Here is a 22520-nt window from a genome sequence, read left to right as displayed (position 1 = left end):
AGACTGTCCTCCTTAGACAAAATGAAATTGCCTCGGCAGCCCGATGTACCTCGCACCGTGAAAGGAATGGTTTACCTGCACATGATAATGTAATATGTATAGCAAAAATAAAACTTTTTCAATTCCTGAATTTACTTTATGTATTTAAAGGTAACTGTCTTGTTAAGTTGACTTCAACAGAAATTTAAATGATTGCCTACCTATATTGTACACTTCTAACTTCCCACAAATATTTAATAGGGAATAGCACTACAAAAGTGAAAATAAAAACAATGTCACCCGCAGGGTGATCCGTATCTTGCCAAAAGGTGACCACATGTGACTTCTTTAAGGTCACACTGAGGTGAACAGAGCTGCTATCCACCAGGAGCGACTCCTTGAGGAATATCTGCCTACGAGAGATTCCGATGAGAATTGTTCTACAGAGTAACCATGAAAAATATGCGTTTGCCTCATAACGTCACCAAATGACGTCATAATGTCTCAAGCTTGACATATCTAGAAAGCACTCATCGAGGTGTTCAATTTGAGGTACTACACGATATGGTTCCTAAAACTTGAAAATTTGACCTTGGGGTCAAATATGTTTGACCTCAGGTGCTAACCATTAAGGTCAAGGTCAATCGCCACCAAAAATTAATCAGCTGAGCGCCAGACCATGAACTATATTCCCATGAAGTTTGAAGACGATCCGATCAAAATTACTCAAAAAATAAGGGTTTCGTCGACGCCCCTGATTTGCGACAGTGACCTTGACCTTTGACCTTGACCTTCAAAATTTTGTGCACTGAAAGGGACCTCTATAGGCCTCTGATATGCGAAGTTACAAAAATTTCCAATGATAACTGTGCTGTGCAGAATTTTTTATGCATGATTACAAACAAACAAAAACAAAAAAAAAAACATACAAGCTGACTAACATATCTTGCAAAAACTTCGTTTTGGCAAGATAATAACCCAAACTTTTGCACAGTACTCTCTATTATATTGTTACGTAGAAAGGAAGGGAGGGTGGGGGTGGAGAAATTCCAAAGATAGATCGTTTTAATGATAATATGGACCGTGTGATGGCGTCGGTTAGATTTGCTCTTTATGGATTATGGAGCCAGTGCACTGACTTGAATGATTGTCAGCTGCCGACTTGATTTGTTTTCATTAGAGTGCAGACCACAAGTTTTGGTACACCAAAGGAAGCAACTTTCTCAGCTTTCAAATGACAGAAATGATTCCCAACTAGCATAACCTGCGCTCTGCGTGACATGTTGGGGTGGGTGTGTTTGAGAAAGGAACTGATGCAGAGTATCAGTAGTAATTTTAATTTAATGCAGTAAGTGGAATACGATTTCACTGTTTCAGAACCATTTTATTTACTTTTTTGTACCATGCACCTCATATGGTCTTTGAGATAATGTAAGCCGAATATCACGTTACTCAAGCGCAGAACAAAGTCAAAGATAGCGCGACACGAAACCACAAACTCGGAAATAATATACAAGATGTAAATCAGACAATTCTCGTTGTTAGGAAGTGGATTTTGTCAACTGAGCTGATAAAGAGTATGTTGACCACCATCGGAGGTGAGGTGTACCTGCCAATTTGATCGCTATCCCTTCATCAAGCACAATTGTGGTTGTTAGTTTGACCAGCTTCACAACAGAAACTCCCTTTTATTCAGTTCTCATTATTGCATGCATGTTTTTCACTCATTAGATCATGTGTTGCAGGCATTTGAGAAAAACATCAATTTGCCTGGTTACTCAAAGTGGATTTCATTGAGTGATTTACCCACAATTTAAGTGTTTTTACGAATAATTAAATTCCCGCATAACTACATGTGTGTGTGTATATATGTATATATATATATATATATATATATATATATATATATATATATATATATATATATATATATATATATATATATATTTCTTGGTTGTATATGTATGACTTCCAGATTACTATCTACTCCAAAAAAACGACATGCTCAAGCCTTTGACAACACCAAGATGAATGTTTGTTGTGGGATACGATTCACTTAAAAATCAAACCGTGAAGTGAAATCACAAGCGACAAGAATACGACCACTACCCTATGCTACCACTCCACTGAAGTTTGTGACAAACTGTCAGTTGTGATATCTTTGGGATCCTCACTTATGGCCACCTGTGATTGGTTAATTCGCTCAGTGATGCATGGTGCAGAACTCAGTGAAACAATAGCATGTTTCTTTAACAATTGGCCACACATTTCATTACACGGAGCTGATCCAAAATTGAATGTGCTTGTTCTTGTCACCTTCCCAACTCGTCAACCAAGTTTTGCCATAACTCGTCCACAGCGTTTTGATAGATGTGCTATATATAATTTTTAGCCATATCTCTCAATGGTGAAGAATAACTTTTAAAGTTCTTTCTGATTTGGATCCGGATCTTTACCAAAATTGAATCAGTTTATCCTTATCGGACACCCAACCTGTCCATCAAGTTTCGTTTGAATCTGCCCGTAGCCTTTTTGAGATATCCTGCTCACAGACAAACAAACAGACTGGGGTGAAAACAAAACCTCCATCCACCTCACAGAAGAAATTATAAAGACTTTACCTATTTTACTAATATAATGAAATTATAATGTTTAGAAAATGTATCATTTGATTCACAAAACTGAGTTATTATGTTTCATAAAGCTACTCGTATTGCAAGTAACATGAAATGGCAAGCGGATTTATTAATTTTCTTGACAATATCGAAGCTCATGGAAGGGTGAAGTGATAGAGGGTAAAAAACTTGCAGTAGGGCAGCAGGCCAAGTTTTGGACAAAATAAGCAAGGGAATGAACAATCAGGAAAAGAGAAAGGAAGAAGACCCCACAACCTGCAAGTAAGAGGGTTAGGTTCGGAAGGTGATTAATGGTGGTAATAAATATTCTGGGTAAACAACATTTATGACTTAAAACCAACATAAAATACTGCTTTTTTTTGTACATACTGTATATAGTCAAGGCTTGTGGAAGAGTGAGAACACTGAACAGATCAGGATGCAACAGAACAAATGAGGATGAGCAGTGATTTTAGATTTTGGATGTTTCACCAGAAGGGGGTTGATGGTGGACTGCATGCACCCTGCAAGAACCTGTAGGGGAGAAACTTTTGTTCATGTCGTGCTTTAAAACTCCCCTTTTCACAATTCCCTGGTAAACATTACTGGTCCTTGAGTGGATCACATATTTTACAGTATCACAGTTACAACTTATTCCATACTACTCCCCTTTCAGGGAGACCATTCCAATAAATGGAATGATCTCTCTGGAAAGGTAGTAGCAGCAGAAACAGTAGATGAGTTTGAATTGGAATTGAATCAGTACATAGAAGGGTTGAGCCAGATGTTGGCATGACTTTTAGGTAGCTCGAATATGGATGTGTGATTGTGTGCATCTGTGCAGCGTATCATGTCTGTAGGGGTCTCGTTAAGGGTGTGTGGTTGTTGTGTGTTTCTCACCCAAGAACCGCTTTTGCCCAACCCCCACATCCCCTGAAAATAAATTAAAAAGAAAACAAAAAACATTCCTATTTTATTTTTTTATTAATACTTAATACTTGATAAAAATTGGGAACTGAGCAATTTCCAAGCCAAATGCCTTGTGTTTGGGTCCGTCATTTGGTTTGAGATCCTGCAGAATCTGCACCTTATAGGCATAAAGCTTCATTCTTTTATACAAAATCCTGTGCACAGTGGTGGTTGGTTGTCCCAGGTCTCTGGATGCACATCAAATTGATTTTCTGGGACTTTGTTGAAATGATTCACGCACTCGTGCTTGGTTAGCCAGGACTTTCCTGTTTCTGACAACTTCCAGTCTCTCTGAAACTAGTCCACGATGGCGGATTCCTTCCATACCATACCTTGTACGGAAATTACGCTCACCTTGCGTGTCGAATCTCGTCTCGATGAACCATTTGACGCATTGAGCTTTCTCCTGTGGAGTCTCCATTTTCTTTTAAATTTAACCACCACACCTGAAAATAAGGAAAACATTATGAGTTTCTGTATCATATAAAACAAAGGGGATCGTTGTATCATTTGTGGTACTAAATATATTAACAATCAAAGTTGTCCAAGTCTTTTTGGAATGTCCTGCGCAAAGTTTTGTCAGTGGTTGGAGACTAAATTGATCTGACTTTTTCTTAAAAGGGGGATTCTTCATTGTGAGATTAAGTACATGTGAGTGTTATTTATGCTTGGCCTTCGTTTATCTTGGCCAAATGTGCGTATTTCATTTGTCACTCATTTTGGGCACTTAAATTGTGTCATTTTAAAACTTGATGTGATGGTAGATTATATCTGGTGATGATGTCACAGCCGACACATTTTTGCAGGGTTCCGGCCATCAAAATTTGCCATGACACGGCTGGAGATAATGGGCTTTTTACACTGAGATGGGGTGATTCCAGTTTGGTGTGACTCATTGATTATGTCACATAAGGGTCATTCCATGTCAAATCATCAAATAATCTGCCGTCATCTATCAGATTTTTGTAAAACTTTGGGAACCAATTGGGACCCATGAAAAACAGCAAGAACTCAAATATTTTTGCTAACAGCCTCTTAATTAGTGAGATACAGACTAACGAACTTTGGACTAATTCGCACGACGTCGCGAATTCAAATGGCCATATCTCTAAAAGTATAACACCTAGAGAGCTGGTTTTGGTGTAATTTTAAAGGTATTTTCATGCCCTATGAATTTGTCTGGGCAACATTTTCCTACCTCCAACCACAAAAAAAGTTATCACAAAATATAAACTTCAATCGTGAATCCCCAAAAAATGTATCCTTCAAATTTCCTCAAATTCATCCCAGAGGTACCTTATGATGTCAAGAAGCTTCCACATAAGTTTTGTGATGGGCACTCCAATAGTTTCTGAGATATGAGCAATAATGTACATGTACGTTTGGCATATAGGTTCGAAAATCAGCATTTGTAATGTATTATACAATCATTCTAACCGAGCCATGACAGGGAACACAGGGAACGACCATCAATTGCTTTGAAGTATCATATACTTTCATTTTCAACTGGGCCTGAGGGGAAGAAACAAGTGCTGCTGTTGCTACATTGAAGAGGAAATTGAAAGCCTAAGTCAGGTTAGTGAACACTGTGTACTTGAACTCACTTATGGATTGTATAATACATTAATTACAAATGCTGATTTTCGAACCTATATGCCATACGTACATGTACATTATTGCTCATATCTCAGAAACTATTGGAGTGCCCATCACAAAATTTATGTGGAAGCTTCATGACATCATAAGGTACCTCTGGGATGAATTTGAGGAAATTTGAAGGATACATTTTTTGGGGATTCATGATTGAAGTTTATATTTTGTGATAACTTTTTTGTGGTTGGAGGTAGGAAAATGTTGTCCAGACAAATTCATAGGGCATGAAAATACCGTTAAAATAACACCAAAACCAGCTCTCTAGGTGTTATACTTTTAGAGATATGGCCATTTGAATTCGCGACGTCGTGCTAATTAGTCCAAAGTTAGTTAGTCTGTATCTCACTAATTAAGAGGCTGTTAGCAAAAATATTTGAGTTCTTGCCGTTTTTCATGGGTCTCAATTGGTTCCCAAAGTTTTACAAAAATCTGAGAGATGACGGCAGATTCTTTGATGATTTGACATGGAATGACCCATAAAGGAGTTGAGAGTTCAAGAGCAAACTCACAATTAAACTTAACTGGCATACCATCAGGTCCATTGGATTTACCAGGCTTTATCCACTCGCGTTCCATGTAAACTTGCCAGGGCAAAACAGTTCTGGTGGGGAAGGGGATGGTAAGCTGAATCTGTCAAGATTCGGGATATCATTATTGACATCTACAAAATGGAAGTTAACGTTATCAACAATCCTGGCTTTATCTGATCCTGGAATTCCCTGAATAGTGATTGTAATTTCTGGTTTTTATGTTGCATAGAGAGATTTTTGCGTTTCAACTTTCAACACCTTTTTTTGTATACTTGACCATGGCTTGTAAAAGAGCTACAAAATTTAACTTCAGGATGCAACATAAAAGCAACAGCAGAGAGAGGAGAAAACACCAACTGCAGGGTTGAAGGACAAAATAGGGGGAGATGGATAAATAATGGGTATGGGGATGAATGAGGGGTAGGGGAGGATGCATAGGGTGATGGGCAAGATGGATACAGAACCAAACTCTCAGGAAGGAAAAACTGGGAATTTGGAAGGAAAATTATTACCCGAGTCGGCTTTGGGGTTGGGGGAGGGCATTAGTATGGGTAAAAAGATCATGATTTTGGATCTTCGATGGTGTTGGGGTTCGGAAGTAATCCATGGTTTATTGTTTGCATGTTTTGTGACTGTTTTCACAGGAAAATGTTCGTTTATGCTTATTAATTTATTATTTGTTCGTATGCAGCTTGTGGCTGCTTGGCTGTACCATTTTCTCAGGATGTGGCTGTGCTGCTGATGCCCTGTTATCAGTTTTTTTTTTCATTCTCTGTACTCATTTTGCTGACCTCGGAAGGATGACAGGCTGAGTCAACCCTACCTGGTGTTAATTAAATGGCCAGACATGTGCTTGAACTCAAGACTTGTCGAGGCTTGTTTCAGAGATAACACAAAGAAGAGAGGAGACAAGAGGAGGTGAGAGAGGGAAGCACAAAAACAGTAGGGAACAGGGACATCACGATATATATGGAAGAGCGAGGGATGAGGTGGGGTACACAGGAAAAACAAGATGAACACTGCAGGGATTTTCAGTAAGGAAAACAGAGAATATGAAGGAGGTGGTTTGGGGTGGGTTAGCGGGGGTAAAAGGATCTTGGTTTTGGATGGGGTAGGATAAGAATTAAGAGATGGTGGTGAACAGCTGTTTTGAAGACCTGGAGGGAAGAGTGGGTTGAAGAGAGTGTGGGAGTTTGTTCCAGAGGCAGGAAAAAAGAAGGAATGAAAGAGTGAAGGTGAGCAGTAATTCTTGATTTTGGCAGTTTCTCCAGATGGGTGTTGCTGGCAAACCATGAGTGAAATATTAGGGGGACAGATCACAGACGGAGCAGAGCATGCAAAGCCAGAGAGGAGATGATAGAAGAGAGAAAGACCATTGATCTGTCTGCGGTGAGAGAGTGAAAGACAAAAAGACTCAGCTTCATCACGGGAGATACCAAAGATCCTAAAAGCCTTGGTTTCCACAGCATGAAGTCAAGCTCGGTGTGAAGCAGGAGCACCAGTCCAGAGGAGAACAGTACTCTATCAGGCTGCAGCTGAAAGCTTTGAAAGCGGTTAAGATCTCAGGTGTGTCAATGAAGGACTTTGCACGATGTAGGATGGCCAGTCGGTTACTGGCTTTGGAGTCCAGTTGGGAAATGTGGCTTTCCCAGGAAAGATCAATGCAGATAGTTTGACCCAAAAGCTTGAGACAGAACTTCAAGAGGATTGTTGAGAAAATAGAAAGGGCAGGGGGGGGTTCCAGCCGGACTTTTTGGAGAGACATAGTGAGAGTGTGATATTTGTCAGGATTGAAAGATATGTTCCACGTGTTAGATCAGCTTGTGATTTTATCCAGATCTGCAGAGAATGAAGAGGCTGCTGTTTGCCGATCTGATGGATGACAGATGGTACGGCAGAGGACGGAGTCATCAGTAAAAAGATAAAGAGGATTTTCCAGAGATCCGGAGAGATTGATGAAGATTTGAAAAGCACAGGACCCAGAACGCTGCCCTGAGGATCTCCAGCCTGGACAGGAAGAGGAAATGAGAGAATGCCATTGAGAGCCACGCGTTGACTACGACAGGAGAGGAAGTTTGCGAGCCATGAGTGGAGATTGCCTTGGATACCATAAGAAGAGAGTTTGGTGAGCAGTGTGGGAGAATTTAATAAAATTGACCACATTTTCCCTTTGTGGTTTCACTTGTCAACACGTTTGTCCAACTCTGTCATTTTATCCAGTCAGAAAACTAATGGATTGCTGACCTTCATTGGGCAAATTGTTCTCTTTTTTTTTTTTTTTTTTTTTTTTTTAAATCACATTCAAATGGGGGCCGTTGGAGTGTGAGAGTTAAGTTGGTTCTGGAAGTTGAGGAAGTTTATAGAGAGGGAGATCCACATAGGAGGTGGATTCCCAAGGCTTGGGTGCCAAATTAGGCAGTTTAGTGGTTCCAGACCACTGCATTGTGAACTCCACCTTGACCTCATGGTGATTAGGTTTGAGGAGTGCCGGATTAAGCCTCGGCTGGCCCAAAGGCACATTTTGAAATTTTAGAGAATGGCCTGAAAAATTTAAATTCGATCTCGGGCTCATGGAAATGGACCCCAGACAAGAGATGAACTGATTCAAGAACAAAATATTTAATACAAAAAAAGACAAATATTTAATGTGAAAATAATTTTTGGCCCAAATTTTTGGCTGGCCCTCAGGCACATGCCTTGTCTGCCTAATGGTTAATCTGGCACTGGGTTTGAGGTTCACAATGACATTTGAGAATATCTGTTAAAATATTGTCCAGAATGGCATCACCACTTGGTTGGATTTGTTTACTACTTGTTGCATCCCAACATGAGAACACAATGCCGTTATATTACCCGAGTCGATTTGCAGCAAGCAAAAATATTTTTCCTCTTTTTTTTTTTTTTTTTGGCTATTTTTAGTCTATTTTTGATATGTCAGTGCTATTTATAAACTAATTTTTTCTCAGAAATAGCAAAAAGATAGATTTCCTTTCCTATTTTGGAGATTCGGTGGTTGCAGTGCTATTTTTTTTTCGCTCAGCCTGTCATCTTTCCAACGTCAGCAAAATGACCACCAGTGTGGCACAGCACAGCACAGCACTCTGATATCCCACACCAGAGGGGCACAGCATCAGTGTCACAGCTGCGCTTCCAATAAATGATAGCTACCTTGCAACCAAGCTGCCATACACCAGAACAGAACCTGTTTTTTTAGGTCATCTCTATCATCTCAGTAGAGATGACCTAATAACCCCAGTCTCGAAGTCCGTCTGTCCGTCCGTCCGTCCGTCCACAATCAAACCGAGTGGAGACAAATAACCAATAGTGGAATGGATAGAGGTCGATGAGACATGCACAACGATATAACTTTCAAGGTCGTCCAAGGTCGAGGTCAACGTCATGAGGCTGTCAAAGTTGCGAAAATCGTCGATTTCAAATCGTATCTCCTCTCTTATTTATCAAGAGAGATCAAATGTTATTAGTGATTCAGATACTATGAACTACTATCTAGAACAACACGAGCCATTTTTTTTTGAAATTTGCTCTGGTTCCGATTTTATAGCCCTTCAAATTTCGCTCTGATTCCCCGTATGGGCCGTTCATAAAGTACGTACATACAAAAAAAAAGTATTAAAAAATTAAGAACCGGAACTCTGAGACAAATATTACATTTGAAGCTTTTGTCAGATTTAACTAAAACAATGGAACACAAGTTTATATGCACACTTACTTTCATTTATGACATTAACATTGTTTTTAATGTCAATTTGTACTTTTATTTTCATAAATGACGTGCTGTGATATTAAAAGAAAAAGATAAATTACACCGCTAGGGACTGCATTGTCATGGCTTACAAACATCGATTCGTAAGGAACTGCTGGCTTTACAAGCGATTAGAGATGTATGAGGGGGGTGGTCGGGTGGTTTTGAAACCCAGAAGTAGAGCGTACATACTTTATGAACTGCCCCTATTCCAGTCTGTCACAGAGTTACTTTCGACCTCTGGCAGAGATGACCGGCACTCCCTCTTGGGGGTATTTTTTTCAATTTATTTTTGTTCCAAAACTGGATATATTTTTTTTTAATTTCTTCAATATTTTTTGTTCCTAAACTCCCTTTCCGATTTAAAAAAAAACAAAAAAAATAAAAATAAAAATACGCCGAAACCCTGTCACAGATGGATTCCGTTCCATGAGCCCAATATGACAACCAGTGGCGGCTCTTGTAAGAGCCGGATCCCAGTCGATGTACTCCATGGCCTTACCTAATGAGGCCTACAAAACGTCCTTGTACACGACATTTTTGGTGTACACTACTTGTGAAGAAGTCCCCTGATTTGTGCACGTGTCTACTTTGACTTACAAACACCGTGTAAAAACTTCTCATGTCACAGTACCGAGAAAAACGTGACGCGACCGCTAGGAGGAGCACAAAATTGGTCCTTCAGTATTAATATATAGATAATAATAATAAATTCTCCTATTTTTTCCAATCTTTTTTGTTCCAAAACTCATTATTTGAAATATATTTTTTCATATGGAATAAAATAATAAAAAAAACAAATTTGTATTTTTTTTCCAATTTTTGTCTCATATTTTTTTCCTTTTTAAAAATTTTTTTGACTAGGGTATGCCTGTTAAGATCACAAAGTGTAATACATCTGGCATCTACTGTGTTTATGCATCTTTGTCTGATATTGTCTGTGGAATTGGATGAGTTCATCTTCCATGTTCGTTTGCTGGAGATAAGTACAGGGTAGCAATGAAGATTGAAGACACAGAGAGCAACTGTTTTGGTCTAAGTTGAAACCATATTACTTCGTGATCGCACAAACTGGGTAGAAAATCAACGAATTTCGGTACCAAGCTCGATTTCACATATACTGTACTGTTTTGTGATGCCATCCCCTCTTAAGTGGTCTCTGAATCCCATGAAAGCTGAATATCCCTCAACTGCATATGAGCTTTCAGGTTGGTCAACTTTGAACCATGACTCTGTCACAACACATACATTGTGATTGAGGTCTCTGACGTAGGCTGCAAGTTCATCCAATTTGTTGTTAAATGAACGTGGATTACATAGATACATTGAAGGAAATGTAATTTTTTGTCTATTCCTTTTCACTTGAACAACATTTGAGACAAAATGATCTCATGTTCAGAATGGGTCTAGTGATCACTTCTTCATGAAATACCACTTCAATTGGCTGTCGATATTCAATCCTTCACTGTTACTGTGATGTCTCTAAATACCATGTTCACTAACAACAGTATTTACATAAATAGGCAGAGAATAATGTATCGAGTCACACAACCTAAACCACTTGTCATATAATCTTTGTGGACAGTAAGCCCGAACCCTCCTGCCATTGGTCCTCTGTGGCAGTCCGAGTCAGACCTGGCAATTGTTTGCGAACAGTCTCCTCAATACCAGAACGTTTCATAAATGAAAGGATATCAACTTCATGGGTACTTGAATCCCCATCCTCCTAACACGAACTTAAAGACAAAGGACAAACCGATGACAAATATACAAAGGTACTCTTCCGGTCAAAAGTTTCAGAACACCCCCATTTTTCAGTTTTTACTGAAATTTAAGCAGTTCAAGTCCAGTGAATAACCTGAAATGGTACAAAGCTAAAGGCCCGGTCACACCTTGAGGTTTTAGCCAGCAATGGCAACATATTAAAATGTATGTAAAACGCTGGCTTACGTTGAACTTTTGATGTTTTTTAAAAAAGATTTGGACGTATTCATAGTGACTTGGTCTTATGTATAACGCATTGGTAACGGACACAGAAGGTTTCGTTGTGTTATAGATAACTTATACCAACGAGTGCTGAACCTGTTGTCGGCCTACACAACCGATGCCCAACGATAGTCTAACTTAGGCATAGCGCGTTGCACGCATCGCCGACGATGTCGTGTCGTAGCCTATTAAAAGGCTGATGCACAACGATTCAAATCATAACTGCCGTAGAAATGGAAGGGTCAAAATCGCGGTCACACCTTGGCGATCTTGCCAGCGTATGCCGACGTAACAAAAAGTGTGTCTAAAACGTTGGGGCACGTCGAATACGGTATGAGTAAGTTTGGTATGCGCGAGTAGAACGCTAAATACGCTATCATAAGTCGTAGTAAGTAGAGTACGTCAAGAAATTTTGAACATGTTCAAAATTTTACGACGTACTCGGCGTATGACACACGTTCCGCATGCGATGGGGATAAGTTTTACACACGATATATGGACGCTTACACACGTCCACAAACGCTACTTATAAGCTACTCATAAGTCGAAACACGTCACGGTAATGTCTTTTTTACGCGAAACTTATTTCTAACTTATGTTTGACGTGCTTTGAACCAATTCTTTACGTAGTCCCAACACACATCGACGTATGTAGACGTATTCCAATGACGTCTTCCGGTCGACAAAAAAAAAAAATGAATGTGTTTCTAGCTTACAACTGCCATATAAAGACGTGTTCCCAGCGGTTTTGGGAATTGGTATATAAAAATGGTGTTCATAAAAGGGGAACCCAACAGTGTTTTCGAGTTCCTTTTTGAGTCGATGTCCATGTCAGCAGTAACAGTATCAGTATCAGTATTACTATTAGTATTAGTAGTAGTTTGTTCATGTTGGCAGTAGTAGGTGGGTGTGAGGGGGAGGGTGTGGGTTATGATGGATCGTCCTTGCGTCTGCGTGTCCACGGGTAGGTTCATAGGCTGCCACTCAACGATTTAAATGGCTGCATCTCCACTATTGAAAGTAGACGCTTGCGCTCAACAATTGGATTTTTTTTACACTCAACGACTTTTAAACGGTACCACTCAGCCATTTTCATTGTTTACAATGAACGATTTAAATTGCTGTCACTCGCCTTTGTTTTTTTTTTTGTTTTTTTTGACGCTGGGGTTTGGAAATTTGAAGCGTTTCTTCTGAACGTGTTAAAACGCTCAAACTCGACTATTTTAAATAGACGCTGCCGATGGACAATTGGAATCATAGCCAAGCTAGACATCGAAGTGTGAACATCCTCGTCATGCCGAAGAAAAGTTTGAAGAATGCTGCAAATAAGTGTCCTGGCCGTGGCCGTGGACGCTGACGCAAGGACGATCCATTATACCGACGTCTTTCAGCCTATGAGTAACTTAAAAGTAACGTCTGTCGACGTGTGGCAACGATCGCGTAACGTGCCAACAACAGGTTAATCATAGGTTAGAAATAAGTTTCGGGTACGCTAAACATTACCTCAGCGTGTCTCAACTTATGATTAACTTACAAGTAGCATGTGTTGACGTCTGTCAACGATCGCAGACCGTGCCTACAACTTGTGGCCAGCGTAGCGGAACGTGTGAGTCATACGCCGGCATACGTCGTGAAATTTCAAGCATGAAAAAATTTGAGGACAACCGAAAAGTACAACGTTTAAAGCCAACGTACAACGACGTATGGCAACGTACTACGACGTATGCCAGCGTGCTCTCAATGTTATCAAAACTTACCCATAACGTATTCAACGTGTGCCAGCGTTTTAGAAAAAAAATTCAAAAATCGGCATACGTTGGCTAAAACGTCAAGGTGTGACAGGGCCTTAAGCAGTAAACTGCCAGAGGTTAAAAAAAAAGTTTAGGTGACCAAAAACTGAAAAATAATGTGAATTTCAGAGTTGTTAAAAAGGCCCTTTTCAGGGAACAAGTAATGGGTTAACAACTGCAGCTGTTCTGCAGCAATGGAAGTAAATTAAGCCTTGAAAGTTGATGCAAACAATTCCTACAGGTGTCCCAACTTTTGTTGATTAGTTACAAACCCTCTGTCTGTATAAAAGCAGTGTTGGAACAGACTGTGTTGCTACTCCCTCTGAAAGAAGTAGTATATTGCTATCATAATGGTGAGAAAAAGACAATTGACAAAGGAAGACGGACAGACAGACCATTATAACCCTTAAAAGTGTTGGTCTTTCCTTCAGAGAAATTGCAAAGTAAGCCTAGGTGTCAGTGAGTACAGTTTCCTACACCATCAAAAGGCACTTGGAAACTGGAGGAAACTCTGACAGGAAGAGGTCTGGCAGACCCAAAGCCACAATACAATCAGAAGACTAGTTTCTGAGAGTCAACAGCTTGCGTGATCAGTGGCTCACAGGACAGCAGCTTCAAGCACAGCTTAACACTGGTCGAAGTAAGGAAGTCTCAGTTTCAACTGTGAAGAGAAGACTTTGAGTTGCAGATTTGACAGGTCGAGTGACAGTAAGACAGCCATTGCTAAGATGGCATAATAAGAAAAAGAGGCTTGCCTGGGCCATGAAGCACCGCCAGTGGACTACTGAAAACAGGAAGGTCTTTTGAATCAAAATTTGAAATCTTCGGTTCATCACGCAGGGTTTTTGTACGCTATCAAGTAGGCGAAAGGATGGTTCTTCAGTGTGTGACACCAACTGTCAAACGTGGAGGAGGAAGTGTGATGATCTGGGGCTCTTTTGCTGGATTCAGTCAGCGACTTGCACAGAGTTTCTGGCACCCTGAACCAAAATGGCTACCATAGCATTTTGCAGCACCATACAATACCCTCTGTTCTTTGCCGAGTTGGTCAGGGGTTCATCCTACAGCAAGATAACGACCCAAAATGTACCTCCAGGCTATGTCAGAACTACCTTAGAAGAATAGAATAAGACGGTAGGTTTCAAATCATGGAATGGCCAGCATAGTCTCCAGACTTAAACCCCATCGAGCTGGTTTGAGATGAACTGGGTTATTACAGAAGGGTGAAAACAAAGCAACCAACAAGTGCAACACATTTGTGGGAACTTCTGAAATAGTGTTGGGAAGAACTTCCTGAACAATGTTTGATTTCCATTGTAGAAAGAATGCCACGAGTATGTTCAGCTGTTCTATCTGCAAAAGGTGGCTCCTTTGATGAGTCAAAAATTTAGATTAAAATTTTTTCAACAAAACGATTCCATGATTTCAATTTTATCTGCAATTGTTTATTTGTTCTATGCTTTAATTTCAGAGTACATTGAAGCATTAAACAGCTTAAATTTCAGTAAAAACTGGAAAAATGGGGGTGTTCTAAAACTTTTGACCGATCGAGTATGCAAAAGGACTCAAGAGAGACAGAGATCAAACATTGCCCTGATGGGAGCCTCGATGCTAAACTTCCTTTGTGTTCATTGACTCAGATGCGCACCATACAGCTTTATACACTTTGACCACATCCTATTATTGTAGACTGCAGCATTATGAAATCTCCATCAATAAATAAACAAAATCTGCGTTAATATGTATGGACTAGTATCAAAGGCTAGTCATAGTCTAGGTATTCTCAATCAGGCAGAGACAGTTATGAGCTGCATCAAATTCATCACAGTGTACAAGTCTTTCATGCAGAGCACCATGGAGCATGGCTACCCATGCTGGGCTTGTGCTCCTGCTTTTCACCTTGCTCCTCTTGAGATGGTCAAAAATAAGGCTTGCTGCACCATTGGGATCTCAACACAGGAGGTGGATTCCCAAGGACTGTCCCTCTCTCATGAGCGGCAGGTTGGTGGGCTCTATTTTATACAAGCTTACAACTGCCCTTGCTCATCCTGCACTGTTATAACTTGGCCATCCTGAAGCCAGGCCAGGTCACACACATTTATTTTTCTTTACAGAAGCAATGCTCATGGAAGAGCAAAATAGATCTGACAATAGGACAAACTTCAAGGAAATGAACAAACAGGAAAAGAGGAGCAGAGGAAACACTGAAACTATCAAGTAAAATGATTGGATTAGGAATGGTTATTTTCCCAGGCAAAATTTTTACAGTTAGAACTATAGTGTATGAGAGTAGTACTCTTGCATACTATAGTTGGTAACAGGTCCTACTACAGGAAATAAGTCTGCAGAGAATTACAACAGGAAATCTATTCTATTTTTGCCTGGGTGGGGTAATAAAGATCATTGGACAGAATTGGGAATGAGAAGAGATGGCTGGCAATGCACTACTTGCTTGAAACCCTGAAAGGAAGAGTGAGATAGAACAGCCTCTGCAAGATCGTTCCATAGATGGGAGTAGTGAGAAATATCATGAGTTGTGGTGTGCATTCAGCCTGGATTTAGTAAGTTAAATCAGGAGGGGTTACTGAATGAAACCATGCATTATTATGTAGATAAGGAGGCCTGGAGGACCGAGGGAGAAGAGGCTGTAAAAAATATAGATAAAAACAGATAACTGATGACATGCTTGTGATGTGAATAAATGTGCTCACTCTCCCAAAATCCAGGCTGGTTGCCCACTTGTATCCATTTGCTCCTTCTTCTCCTGTCTGGAATCATTTCCCTGTATCTGTTGTCTTGTCTTCACTGCTCTCTAAAATGTAAAACCCAGACTTACTACCTCATGCGCTCACCCTGCACATCCACTATTTATTTTACAGACACAGAATGTTTCCCATTCTGTCTTCTCCAGGCCACTGTTACTCATTAAGCTACTCGTTATGAGCAAACAGCAGCAGGATAATGCATTTACCCTCTGTCATGAGCACCAGGACTTTCTAGCACTTCCATGATGTCTGATGAACCAGAACTCAGTGGTAACTGGTTGCAAGGACTTGCCGAAGAGTTTTGCCTCCTTAACGACCTTGTTATGCCTCCTTGAAACACCACCCACCAGAATGCTGTGGTATCAACTAGTGTGTTTTGACAAAAGTCCATACTTTGTCTTTCTACTGTGCCAAACAGTAATAATGAAGGAATTATGTCATTTTCGATGTCAGAAGCAGAATTATAAAGGAGTGTTCAATGGGATAAAATGACAGTAATGATAACACCTGTGACTCGGTTTGTGAGACAATGCTTTTGTCAAGTGTGTTTTTGAGTGTCATAAATACGAGTATATCGACATAATACACACACTCACACATAGAATTTCTGTTTCACTTACCTTACTTCTTGCCAGATCAAATTAATTTTCTTGTTTTTGCATTTACATTTTGAGAGAAAGCAGCACCCTCACATCTGGGTGCTGGCATGACTATAAAGCAGTAAATTCTATATTTTATGGCGTACCTTCTGTTTAGGAAATGGCAGATATTTTTTATTCCATTTTTTTTTTTCGAAATGAGATGTCTGTGAAAGCAAGCAGCCACACATTTGTAATTTGAGAGAATAACCCCTTGGAATTGTACAAAGCATTTCCTGAAATGGGAAAAGCCACATCTTTGGATGCAGTAATCCAATTTCATCCCATCAAAAAAAACTTTTGTCGTTCATGATGTTTGTTTTTTGAACCGTGAAATTGGGAGTTTTTTTTCTTTTCTTTCTTTCTCACTTTTCTTTCCCGCGAATTGTCTGTATAATTGGGTCCAGCATACAGAATCATCATTACAGCTGTTGTGGTTCTACAATCAAGTAAACCATGTCAGCTAGCAGAATAAAAGTGAAGGAAACAAGGAAACCAATTGTGAATGCAGTCGTTTTTATAGGAAAAAGTTCTCAAAGCATTTTTCAAAAAGTATGAATAAACTCTAATGTATCATCCATTCCAGTATTTGCAGGAGTTTTTGAATTTGCATAACTTTTTGGTTTTGTAAACAATCCTAATGCATTTGCCTTTCAGTATATACACCTCTCGCCAATTGGCCAATTAAGTACTAGCATTACCATATGAACATTTAAATAGGATGTTAAAATGGTTCTTAGAATGAGATACACATTACTTATGTTTTGAAAGTAATAATTAAGTGCACAGTATTCTGGGAAATGACGTCACTTCCCCCAATCTCAGCGGTTGTGTTTTTGTGAAAGTCAAGTCTGGTGTTGTCTCATGTATCTGTCTACATATAGGCATAATTTGTTACGCAGCTCTTCCATGAGCCTGAGAGAAGGTTAAAAAAAAAATACAATGCCATTCATTACCCTGCAATGTCAAATACAATGCGAGCAGATGGAACAGCTGACTTAATGTCCCCTGCAAAGGATGGTGGATTACTCATTGATGCAAATTCCTGGCTGTGAAGCATTCCATTGAAAATTTATATTTGGTCCAGAAGACAAACACAGACACAATAGCTCAAGGTGAGTATGCTACCTCTTAGATATGCAGTCAACCTGAGACACAACAGATTGCCTATTTATATGTCTGTCGGTGCTCTGCCTGAAGACAGGTTCAGTGCTGCCAAAGCAGATTCATGGCAAGTATTACACTGAGTAGTTTGCTGATGCCTTCCAAGGGATCTGCAGGACAGGAATTTGGCTAGCGTACCGACAATAACTCGCCTACTCTTTCTGAAAGATGCCGTTAGATCTTTAACGTCTACCAGCTAATGCAAGCAGATGGGTCTCTCACTTAACTTTGCATCAGGACAGCACATTTTGATTCAAAAACACTCTGCTTGAAAAGCACCAATCCCACCATTTATAGGTGGGTCAGCAATCAAACTGAGACAAGACAGCTCAAACGTAAGGGTCTTTCAGAGCACTGCCTTGAGGGACACTAGCCTCCTTTGGGTAGTATAGGAAACATAATCTTGGGCAAATTGCTGTTTCCAGTCATAGGGGAAACATGCCAACCAGTGAAGCAGAGGATCTCGGATGTTGTTTGCAGATAGTTAATTTAACTGGGCTGAATGACAAACACGATCAAACGTACAAGAAATGTCAAGTGAGAGTGTGAGACTGCCATTACTTCCTGCTTGTTGATGATTATTGTTGATTTAACAGGAGTAACATTCCTGAGTAGAGTAGCAAGGGTCAAAGCTAAACACATGATCTGAGATTGCAACTACTTTAATGGCCCAAAATATTCCCATCTTCTTATATGATCCGTCGGGGAAAGTTTTTGTCCCAAGCCAGCTAGCTCAGTCCTAACATTAGACTGGAGCTTATTTTGTGTGGAATTTGGCCATGATTTAGGCAATAGCTCACCTACTCTTTCCAAAAGACACTGTGGGATTATTATCATCCACTAACTAATGCTAGCAGACAGACATCCAGATTAATGTCCATCCAAGGGACAGCCGTCTTTGAGATGAAACACCCTGCCAGCGAAGCACTGATCTACCAGTTGATAGTCAGGCTGAGAATCAAACGCAGATAGCAGCCTAGACTTCAAACATAAGTATGCATACTCTGCACCATCCTATCGGCCAATCTGATGAATTTTGATTATTGAGTTGGAAAATATATCGCACTGGGGGTCACCTGATTGTACAGATTCCACCAACTTGCGAATGTCAAGAACAAGGCCAGCTGACATATAATTACAACAGTCGATTTTGTCATCTTTCATGTGTATTCACGTGACATTATCCACCTTCTACAATGAGGGGAGCCAACATTCTGTGAAAGATTTGCAGTTCAGCAATAAGAGAAGAACAACCAGTTCAGGGTCACAAGATTTGATGAAAAGAGCTCAAATACCATCAAGAGCAGTTGCAGATGTGGTGTCAAAATGACCCTGAAACATTTCAACCTTTGCATGAGGGAAGTTCACTTCCTCCAAGAAAAATTACAAATGAGGGAGAAAAGATGGGACAGAGGGATGAGAAATGGGGACCCAAGTTTTTCAACATAAACATAATTCAGGCATTCCACCTTGGTGCGATCTATAGGCATTGATATTCGTTCAACATTGGTTTAAAGATTGGAAGAAGAACACTTTTCTAAGACAGTTTTCACCAGTTGCCACCAAGATAACTCTTCTCAAGAGGGATCGGCACAGATTTTGGGCCTTTCAGAGTGACTAAGTTCCTTGTGGTGGGATTGGCTTCACAAGCAAAGATAACATGCTTTTTAGCAATGACTTCACAACATGCTTCAGTGTATCAGATACGAGTTTTTTTTACATTTTGAGGTTTGGCAAATATGTTTTGAGTCTCGCAGACAGACAATAATTACTCGAAAAAAAATTGGTAAAAATTGTTTTAACAATGGTTTTAAATGTTTGTGCTAAAAATGTAACTCTACTTTATTCAAGTCGATCTATATGCAGTGTTCAGTGACAGTGCAAATAATGTAGAGCGCTGGCTTAAGTACTCCAACGAAACGGTTGATAAGAAATGGCTCCCTTGGCACGGAATTGGCAATCACCGAACTGCCGTATTCAAGGTCCACCTCCAGAGATGCACGAAATGTCAAATATGTTCGAATTGGACAAATTAACACTTTTCTAGGAGTCGAAATCCTTGTAAGTGCGATTCTAGAGCTTAAATTTTATAATTCTCTTTAATTTAAAGGTCCCCTGACACGTAAAACTTTCTGGTTATTTATATATTAACTTGACCTTCCTAGTGAAGAAATCACCCATGTTTTTTTTTTTAATCAAAAATGGGATAATTAGAGCAATATTTTGATCATTTCTGGTGCTTTTCACAAATTGCTATGCCCCGCCCCTAAAAAAAAAAGTTGACTTCAGTGAATCGCAGCGTTGACGTCACATACAGAAACTCGCACAGAGTGGATTGACTCGAGATCTCTAGAGTCTAGACCAGTGTTTCTCAACCTTTTTACCCTTGTGGAACCCTTGAAATAGTTTTCATGTCTCAGGAACCCCTGCATAAAAATTATTATTATCTCGCTCTTATATTTTTATCGTAGTTCACGTAAATATAATATTTTTTTTCGGATACCTGGTTTAAGAAAAAAATGACCCCCTTTTTGTCAAATTTATTGGCAATGAAAAAAAACCATACTGCTCGTTTATGAGACCTCACATCGAGGTTTTAATTCACAAAAAAAATTTTTTTTTTGTTTGAAAACGTCATTTTTGAAAGTGTTTGTCAACCCCGAGTCTGTTTGACAATTAAAAAACACACCTCGTGTAACTTGATCAACAAAACCTAAACAAATAAAGCTGAAGCAATAAAGGTAAACAGAAGAACTAACCGAGAGACTGAGACTGAGACTGAGACTGAGACTGAGACTGAGACTGACTTCATGCAAGGAAGCACAGAGAAGATAGATGGACACCGTGCATGCATCCCGTACTTGAGTCAGTCACTCAATGATACACGAATCCGCCACGTACAGGACGTCCACTAACCAGTGAGAGCGGTTTCACACTGGCGCCATATAGATATCATTAAATACATTCCCTATGGTTGTTATAATTGTAAATAATATAAGAGGTTAAATAATGACCGTTTTTACAGCCATTTTTCCCTGCTGTGCAGGGTTGGGCTTTTTCTTGAGGCAATGTTTTATGGCCGGATGCCCTTCCTGACGCCAACCCTGGTCGCCTCTTACGACACACAGGGATATGGTATACCTATTCTAACCGGGGCATACACCGGGACCAGTACACTGGTACTCACTTCGCCAACCTCAGATGGATGACAGGCTGAGTCAACCCCCTGGTGTTAATTCAGCAGCCAACGGGGCTTGAACTCAGGACCCTGGGATCCCAAGCCACCACCCTAACCACTAAGCCAACACCAGGCTAAATAATATAAGAGGTTGAAGCCTCTATTATAATAACCAAGGACTTTCCAACAATATGCCGTACGTGTTTAGTAAAAAATTACGAATATTAAATCAAACAAAAACTACTCAAAAATACATTAGCTTATTTATTACTGTTTCTCGCGGAACCCTTAGCGACCTCTTGCGGAACCCTAGGGTTCCGGGGAACCCCGGTTGAGAAACACTGGACGAGACTAGTCCGATAAATCCGTCCGACTAGGCTAATAAATCTGTCGTCCGTCCGACTCAGCCGATAAATCTGACGTGCTGTTGCTTTCTTTTATTATTCTCTTTTCTTCATCTCTGTCTCTCTGTCTCTGTGTGTGTGTGTGTGTGTGTGTGTGTGTGTGTGTGTGTGTGTGTGTGTGTGTGTGTGTGTGTGTGTGTGTGTGTGTGTGTGTGTGTGTGTCTCTGTCTTGAGTGCAGCCTGTGGCTGCTGGTTGCATCATTGGTTGAGACGCAGCTATGCCGCTGATGCAGTGTCCCCCTTACCAGTACACTGGTGCTCATTTTGCCGACCTCGGAAGGATGACAGGCTGAGTCAACCTCCTGGTGTATTTTAATTTAGCGGCCAACGAGGCTTAAACTCAGGACCCTAGGATCCCAAGCCGCCACCCTCACCACGAAGCCAACACCAGGCTTATTCTTTTCTTCTGGTGCTACATGACGACAGTAGGAATAAAATAAATAAAAATGCAACAGAACGTCAGATTTATCGGACTGCTCTAGACCAGGGGTTGGGAACGTGTGGCTCGCGAGCCAGGTGTGGCTCTTTTGATGATTGCATCTGGCTCGCAGATAAAATTGGAGTTTGAAACTTTGAAAGCCCAATATTTCTCGCAGAAGCTTTACCTATAGTTTGAATGGTGTCGTGCTTCATTCACGTGCAGGGCTGAACTTGGCAGAAGGAGAGAAGAAAAAACGCCTCCGAATTGGCTGAAGCGGTTTTTGTTTTGTCCAGTCATGCGGCCGAGGCAACGAGTGATTTCGGTTCCTCCAATGACGTGCCGCCGCCGAGACGCGTAGCGGAATTCATCTCGACCAATCACGCGCCACCGCTGAGGCGACAGCATCCCAGAGTCGGCCGGCCGTGCCGCACCTCTCGAGTATATAAGCCCGTGCGCAGGCCAGCCAGACTCACTATTTGCCAAGCCTCAGTTGGGTCAACATCTCCCTCTCTCATTTGCTCAAAGCTAACCCTTCGACGAAGAAGATGGCGAAAAGAAAAAAAGATGAGTATCGCACATTTCAGGACGAATGGGCTGAAGAATTCGCCTTTGTGGAGAGAGCAGGTTCTGTGGTGTGTCTAATTTGCAATGACAAAATTGCATCG

Source organism: Eptatretus burgeri, chromosome 6 (genome assembly GCF_056783735.1).
Source record: "Eptatretus burgeri isolate ZD-2024b chromosome 6, Ebu_testis_v1, whole genome shotgun sequence".
Taxonomy (NCBI): Eukaryota; Metazoa; Chordata; class Myxini; order Myxiniformes; family Myxinidae; genus Eptatretus; species Eptatretus burgeri.
Note: the sequence above shows the minus strand (reverse complement) of the source record.